The 8,205-nt window shown below is 40.3% G+C and overlaps 1 long non-coding RNA gene across 1 annotated transcript; it reads right to left on the bottom strand.

Annotated features, from left to right (window-relative positions):
• Nucleotides 1–5,765: 5,765 nt before the first annotated feature.
• Nucleotides 5,766–7,683, bottom strand: LOC147609192 (uncharacterized). The gene is made up of 3 exons (XR_015264269.1): nucleotides 7,491–7,683; nucleotides 6,167–6,204; nucleotides 5,766–5,818 (listed from the first exon to the last, which is right to left on the bottom strand). It is a non-coding gene; the product is annotated as an uncharacterized LOC147609192 (long non-coding RNA).
• Nucleotides 7,684–8,205: the final 522 nt, after the last annotated feature.

Genomic DNA, 8,205 nt, shown 5'->3' with positions numbered 1-8,205 from the left:
CAGCTATCCTCTCCAATACATGATCAGTGAGTGGAAGCGCATAGTGGTCCCAGACAGTAGCAGCATTTACTTTCTTTAGATTGACACATACTCGTAGTTTTCCATTCTTCTTAGGTACTACTACAATCGGTAAAACCCATTTTGTATATTCAATCTCATAAATAAATTCAGCCGCTAAAAGCTTGTCAATCTCTTCTTTGATCTTTTTGGCAAAATTATCATTATACGTATAAGGACGCTGCTTGGATGGCTTGGCATCCTCTCGCATGGGAATTGTATGCTGGTAGATCTTTGGATCTACCCCCTTAAGGTCTTTGTAACTCCAAGCAAATATATCTCGATACTCTCCCAAAGTAGAGATTAGCAATTCTTCCTCCACTTGGGTTAAGTCTGTGGCAATCCACACGTTACGTGGCTCTTCGCTTGGTTCTGCCAGGTCTATTTTCTTGGCATCCTCAGGGCCATCATAGGAAACTCCTGGTTCCTCAGGTTTCTGTCGAATAGGTTGTTGGCAAGACTATTTTTCGATCTTGTATGGTGAATTTCTTGAAGTTTGAGGGGATATTTGTGGTATCCTCTTCTTCCTTTGAGTCATCACTCATGGAAGACCATGCTGCTTTTAGCATTCTCTTCCTTTCTTGCACTAGAGCTTTACGCTCCACTCTCGTCATGGTGGTTTGTTCAATCTTGACTGAATGCACTGAAGCCTTAGATTTTAGCTTCGGTTTCCTTTTCCTCTTCTTCTTTGGGTTGTCACTCTCCTTCTTGTTTAGCTTTTGCACTAATTGAAAGCCGTATCTCCATTTCATCTCGTCTTTGATGCAATCATCAGCTCCCAAGTAGTACAAGTACTCGTTCTTACCTACAAAGGTTGGAGGTGGAATAAAGTCTTCTTTATCCACATCTTCTCTTTCTTTTTGTTGTTGTTGTCTCTTTTCCTTGACTTTCTGTTTGCGAAACTTCCGGTGACTCTTGCAAAACTTACATTTCGGTTTGTCACTAGGAATACTCGGCAAGACCTCTCTGCCCTTTAACAACAATCTTATCTTCTCTAACTCTGATTCAGGTACTATGGCATCGTCATCAAAATCCTTCCCATCAGAGGATTCTAAGCATCTATCCTCATCTCCTTCATCAGCTGAGCTGTACTCAAGAGGGGATACCTCCTCTACAGATACCATATTTCCTAGCAATAATGATTTGTTTGCTTCATACCTAGGGGCTTCTTGAGGTTCCTCTGCATAGATCGATCTTAGCATTCTTACGAGAATAATGTCATACCCATCTGGATCACAGAACTGTGTTTGCCTTGGCAATGCACAAGTGTCTATGGTAGCTAAAACATGATTCTATTCTAAGGGATCTATCAAGTTCTTAGGAAAAGGTATAGGGATATACGCCTCATCCGTCACACTTCTGTCTATGGTAACATTTCCAGGTTGCAAGTCTCGACAAGATGCTCCACAGATCCATAGATCAGCTCTTCCTTCAGACATAGTTGCTCCCGATGCTTCTGAAGAGGCAGTATCAAACTCATCCCCACAGGAGAGTGCATCACATCTCGATAAGCATGGTTTTTCAGATTCACCCTCGTGGTTACATTCTCATGTCTGAGGTACAAGTAATTATAACCCCAGTCTTGAATCATTTTGAATTGATGCATGAATGACCTTCCTAGGATCACTTCGTAATTTGTGTTCTTGCCAAAGTCTACGATAGCAAAGGTATGTCCGTAACTCAATGCCACATGACTTGGCTACAACGTTCTCAAGCAATCCTATGGGACTCTCTAGATTTCCGTCTGCCAATTGCAAACTCATCCTTGTACTTCTAATTGCAGGTTTTTCCCACATTTTCCATACAATTTTTGTTGCTATACTCACCCCTGCTCTGCTATCTAGAATAGCTATAGATTCAATCTTGTTGATCTCCACAGGAAGCGTAGTATTTCCTTCATCGTCCTCACAATGCTTGCTAACTTTGTTCACAGGAACCGGAATTGTTTGCTTAAGCATTAGCTCAGAAGCCTTTGCCTTCAACAACTCCTTAACCTGGATGTTCTGGTTCCACAATCCTTGCTCAGTTAATTGTCTAGCCACTTCTCCCCACAATCTTGGCCTAAGCTTTAAGAACTCTGCGAGTGGAATGGTGCATGTAACTGGTGCCGACATTAAAGCTTGCAAACTCCCTATGTCTCGTTCCTGATGAGGTTGTCGTGTCATTGATGGTACTCGCATAATTTGCCTATATGCTTCGTACAGTCCTAAATATGAGGGCAGTGTCTTGCATGTGAGCTTGTTGCTCCGAGCTGAGACAACAGTCTGAGCATCATCTGGTAGAGATAAAGCATCTAATTCTTGAACCCTTTGATTCGAGAATTCTACTATAGAAAACGGTGGTGACTTGTCAAAAGATGCTAGATCCTCAACTTGTTTTTGCACCGCTTCCCACATCTCCCTTGCTACTGCTTCTATTTCAGGAATTTCATCTCCAAAATCCGCGGTAGTCAATGGTTTTGACTCGTCTACATTGGTATGAGGTAAATTATCTCCTTCAGGCATTTCTGGGAAATGTAGAGATACAACTTCACTTCCCTTTTCCATGCTTGGTGTGGCTTCTGGTATCGTCTCTAAGTTAGGCTTCAGAGAAGCAGGTCCTCTTGCGTACATAGGTGGTGGGCCGTCTATTAGAGTCTGAGTATCCCTAATCAACTGCTTATGGATAGCCAAGTTGATTGTCTCTTCACGAGGGTTGGGATATTCTTGCAGCTTCTTAGGCAGCTCGGTCAGAGCTGTGATCCTACTATTATACGCTTGAAGCACTGCATCTAAAGGCTCGTACACCTTGTCCACAAGGACTGATCCTCCTGAGCTTTCCTCAGACTCGGATGCTTTTCCCTTTTGCTCAGTTTGAGTTTTCTCTCCGATTTGTTTCGTTTTCAACATTCCTTCTAGCTCTTTTGGGATAGAGTTTCCTCCATCAGAGCTCTTCTGCTCCTTCGACTTCTTACTCCTCTTGCTGCGTGGTTTACGTCGAGTTGATTTCTTTCTCTCTTTTCCATCTTTGGATAGAACCTTAATCTCATAGGGTTTCTCAACAACCTCTTTGACATTCTTTTGCGCTTGGGCTCTAGTCACTACTCTTAGCGACACTAGTTCGTTCTCCTCCTCAGATGTCGTGGGTGATGGAATCACTTCAATATAGTTGAGGGGCGCTTTAGCTTTTTGTGCTGCCGGATCCGCAGGCTTCAACAAGCAATCCTTTGGTAGATGGTCAATGCTACACCCTTGGCAAAACCTCTCTATAGGTGGAAACGTAGATGTTGTGCCTATGTTAGCTAAGAGGGGTCGTTTCTTGTTTGGACATTCTCTCGCCCAATGTGGTCCACCACATTCGTAGCATGGTCCTGTTTGTTGCGTGGGGTATAGTCTCTTTGTAGGATATGGTCCTGGATAACCTTGAGTCTTGGTTGGCTGAGATCCTATAAGCATCAAAGAGCTTGGGTCTCTATTAAAGTCATGAACTAGGCTTGGTCCGGTTGGGTTCTCAAAGTAGGGTTCGACAAGAGGATGCTCCATTTCGATGTAGTATGGTTGAGAGCTAACCATCTCCATTCCCAATTCAGGATTCTCATATTCCACATATCTAAAGGAAGCTGTGCCAGGTGGAGGAGGTTGAGCTCCTAGCACTGGCCGTGCTTGCTCTTGAGCAACTAAGGTTCTCTCATGGTTCTCAACTTGCTGCCTAGGTGTAGAGTTGTTTGCTTGTTCCCTTTGTATCCTTGCAATGTGATTGCAGTCCGAAGTCACATGTGTATAGTTCCATTTACAAAGCTGGCACCACTTCTTTGTTGGTTGATTGTTGCCAACCAATGGTGAGAAGGTTGGACACTGCTCGGTTTTATGGCTACCTCCACATCCTCCACCACAGACGTAAGGGCCTGTAGGTACAGTATGCATGTATAATGGTTGGGGTCGGTAGGAAGTGTAGTATTGTCTCATCTTTTTCAATACTATCTCGACAATCTGATCTGGATTAACTAATGGCACACTAGAGTCAGAGCCCTTCCCAGAGCTACGTTTATCGTCCAAATGAATTAGAAGAGCATTGCTCATACAATAGTGTAGATGGGAAGAGAGAAGAGCTTACATCTCTATGAACAAGAGGGAGAGCTAGTCTCAAGAGAGCTCAAGCATGAGTTTAGCCCAATGTGTGTGTGAGCTCTCAAATGAGCCACTATTTATACTAAAACTTCCAAAACTTCCCATGTGGGATTATTCTCAAGCCTACTCCCACACTCACCTACAACTTGGAACTCTCTACAAGAGCCCTAAATAAGAATGTCAAGTCTCTTGTTTTCCTGCTTCCATCTTTGTGTTGCATCCTTGCATTGATCACCACTCGTCACGCAACATGCAACTTTTCAACCTCCGTGCATCTCTTGTGAACATAAAAAACCATTGCTTTTCTCAAACATGATCCTATGTCAAGCTGTGTAGGTTCGTCCCAACCAAACTGAGGCCATACACTATATAAAAGTCTTCTCTACTCCTGTAAAACTTTGTTAAAATGGGATAGTTCACATCTGGTGCATGCCATTGAGGAGCTTTAGCTTCAATCAAAGATACAAGACACAAGAATAGATATTCATGTCATTACAGAATATGAAACATTTTTAGGTCACCATGCAACTTATTCATAAACATAAGAGCTCAACTGTACATAGAAAAATAAATTCAAAAGCTTTTAAGAAGATGAAAGCATACATTTCCCATTTGATTTTACAAGTTTCAAAGGTGATTTCTTAAATTTGGTCTGTTGTGTTGATGATTTTCATTGACTTGGAGAATTTAGGAAACTTCGGATTCTTTTTAGAGTCAAGGAAGTGTTAGATCTTTGTTGCACATATACGCTACAGAGTCTTCATTATTGCTGAGACAAAATGGCACACTCAATGTTTGTTTTCAAAACATAGAGGTTCAATGCAAATCAATGCATCAAAGACATATGCATTAGAGGGAGGGAGGAAGAGAGAAGACCTTTGGGATAGGGGTGGAGGGGAGAGAGAGAGAGAGAGAGAGAGAGAGAGAGAGAGAGAGAGGACAATCAAGGTACTTACTCTTTGAGCCAACAAGCAACTTTCAGAGAGAAAGAGGAGCCATAGCCACACATTTGGAAGCTGTTGCATTCACTTGGAGCCATAACCACATGTGGAGCCAATTTGAAATTCTGAAATCATTTTGCATTTGAATTATTAAATGCATTTGAATTTTGACACTTTCATTTTTAAAACATTCCCACCTAAAAATTCCCACCCACCTAGCCTTTCAAGCTCCCCAAAAATATTGCTTCCATTTAACTTATAAGTGCACCACTTTTTACACAAAAAGTGTACCACCCCTTCTTGCTTTGACCCATATGTATGTGTATGTTGCATGAGTATATGATTGTGTATACTTTTTAGAGAATATATTGGTTTGCTTGTTGTATGTGTATATGCACGCTTATATGCATATGTAAGTGTATGTGTATGTATGTATGCTTGCATGCTTGAACATAACACATACACGTGTATGTGTATGTGTATGTGTATGTGCATGTGTATTTTTTTATAAATATAATAAATATCTACGGTCAAACATTAACAATGTTCATAACTCCAACCAAACCTGATCAGTTTAGTAACCACAAGATATATTACATTGTATTAGATCTTGTTGGAAATGATGAGACAGTATCTCAAATGATGACACAATAGTTTTATAAAAGGTAAAAGACCCTAAAACAACATTCGTTTTGAGAAGGCAAGTCCTGTTACCTGCATCCATACAAATAGACAAACAAAGATGTTAGCCCAAATGTGTATTGTAGGTGTCAGAGGACCCTACCACATGTTATAGATGTCACCCAAAAAGAATGTCCATTTATTTTTCAGAGTTTGAAAAAATGAATCAATGTAATTGTGACTTCAAAATGTCAAATAATTGGGAAAAGTTAACCAATCAAACTTTGGTTTTTTATGGGGATCTCTTTCATTTGCCTAGGCAAGGTCCTAGACATTGATCAGGTACATATATGAAAAAGCATATGAAATTCTAGGAAATAGAGTAGACAAAGATATAAGCATTGCACTCCCTTTAATAGCTACAATGTGTAGCAGTCTTACCAGGACATCCTCACTAAATATATGGGTAGAGTACCCTCCTGCAAAGAGAGAGAACAATATATATGTCATTAAGAGCAGATCATAAAGACCATATCTCCCCAAATTTTCAAACCCAAGGAATACAAATAAAATCAGATCTGTCGTTGCAGTAGAAAGTCGACTCAAATACAGGCCCTAAGATCCAGCCCATCTCATAGCCAAGGGAGCATTATATATATATATATATATATATATATATATATATATATATATATAATTAATTGATCAAGCCAGAATTAAGTTTAAGAGTGCAGAAAAGACCTCCGTAAGATACAGAGCAGAAAATATTGTATATCCAATAACTAGTAATCAGTGATTAGCTAAACAGTAAGCTAAGAAGCCAGAAGCAATTCTTCAAACCAGAGCATTCTACAAATACCCAGGTAAGAAAACAAGGTAGGCTCCTCAACCAAGACCTGCAACCAGTCTCGACAGTAGTCCAGTAAACTGTAGAGATGATAAGAGTAAGTACAAGAATCATAGATTTCATTAGTCATACACAAGAACTAATGACCAGGATAAGAAAAGTTGTGAGAAACCCAAACTCTAATCTAAACCAAAGTACTGCAAGCTATATAAATCTTAGTAGAATACCTAGCTATGGTCAACACCAAAGACCTTCAAAAATCAACCTGTAGAAAAACATGCCAAGCCAGCTATGCAAACTAGCAAGGACCTACATGACTGCCATGTAAACAGCAATGCAGTAGACATTGAAGGAGATCATAATATATAGATTATAATGGCTAGAGACTTCCATAACCAGTCATCATCAGTAACCAAGACAAGCCAAGATGTCAGAAGTCCAAGCTTTGCATCAATCAGAATCTTGTAGGCTCTTAGTATATCATCTAGCTAGTCCTGCAAAAATATGCCAAGGTGGAATACCTGCATAGAAAAATGCCAAGCAAGCCATGCTTCACACCAAGAGACTAGCATGCTGTATAGACACCAGTCCAGTAGATAAAGGCAGTGATACCCTGTAGCTCATATAGCACATAGCCACCAAAAGAGGCCAAGATGCATCCACACAAACTATGTTTAGAAAAGAATGGCACACAGAGCATTGCATGATGCAAGCCAATCATTGCATCCTTGAAAATCTAGATTATTTAATATATGTTCATCTAACCAGTATGAGAAAGGCCCATTTGAAAACAATATGTGTCATTTAAACAAAAATTAGAAGAAAGTTACACCTGTGCTGATTGTGCCCCTGAGGAAGCAAGTAGAAGAGCCATGAAACAAGCAATATTAAAAGGACTAAGTGAGTAGATGTACTCACCTCAAAGCCAATGCCTTTATAAAGGAGGTCTACATGTGTGGAGAGAGTTGAGAAAGTTGAATGCACCGCATCAGCCACCATCCACGACAGACACGAACCATGAACAGAAAAATGTCCGTATGTGGTGCGTGCGCCCAGAGAAGAGGCAAGCTAGGATTTAGGTCATTGCCCCAAATGTAGTAGTAGTGCAGCCCCTTCGTTGAAGGAGGAGAAAAAAGTCCCAGAAAATCAAAGTCGTATCTAGAAACAAGAGTCATTTAAGGCAATTAGACTACAATTGATTGCCAATTCACACTAGCCCCCAGGACCAAAACCCCCCATGTATTTTTTAATCCAAAAAATATATATATACTTTTTATAACACCATATGTGAGCATGTGTATGCCACCCGTCTACCAATAGATTGGTGTGTGTGTGTGTGCGCGTGCGCGTACCCACCCTTTCCCAAGCATCATACTCGTAATAATGGGCTAAATTTTAGCCCTAGCCATTCATTTATGGCAAGAGAATCCCAAACTAGCTGCAAAATATCTGTTTTTCTAAAACCATTAGCAAACCAACTTGGTTACATCTTCATATATGCAGCAAAAATATCAGTACAAGAGTATAAGACTAGATGAAATGAGCTTAGTATTGTATTCCTTGATTGTATCAAAGGTCTATTGCTATTTCTTTTAACAAACTCAACAGGAATGATAGGCAATTTATACCTCTT

This window comes from Cibotium barometz, chromosome 51 (genome assembly GCF_041138505.1).
Source record: "Cibotium barometz isolate CiBa-2024 chromosome 51, ASM4113850v1, whole genome shotgun sequence".
NCBI classification, from domain to species: domain Eukaryota; kingdom Viridiplantae; phylum Streptophyta; class Polypodiopsida; order Cyatheales; family Cibotiaceae; genus Cibotium; species Cibotium barometz.
The sequence above is the reverse complement of the archived record's forward strand: the minus strand, read 5'-3'. Positions and strand labels throughout refer to the sequence as shown.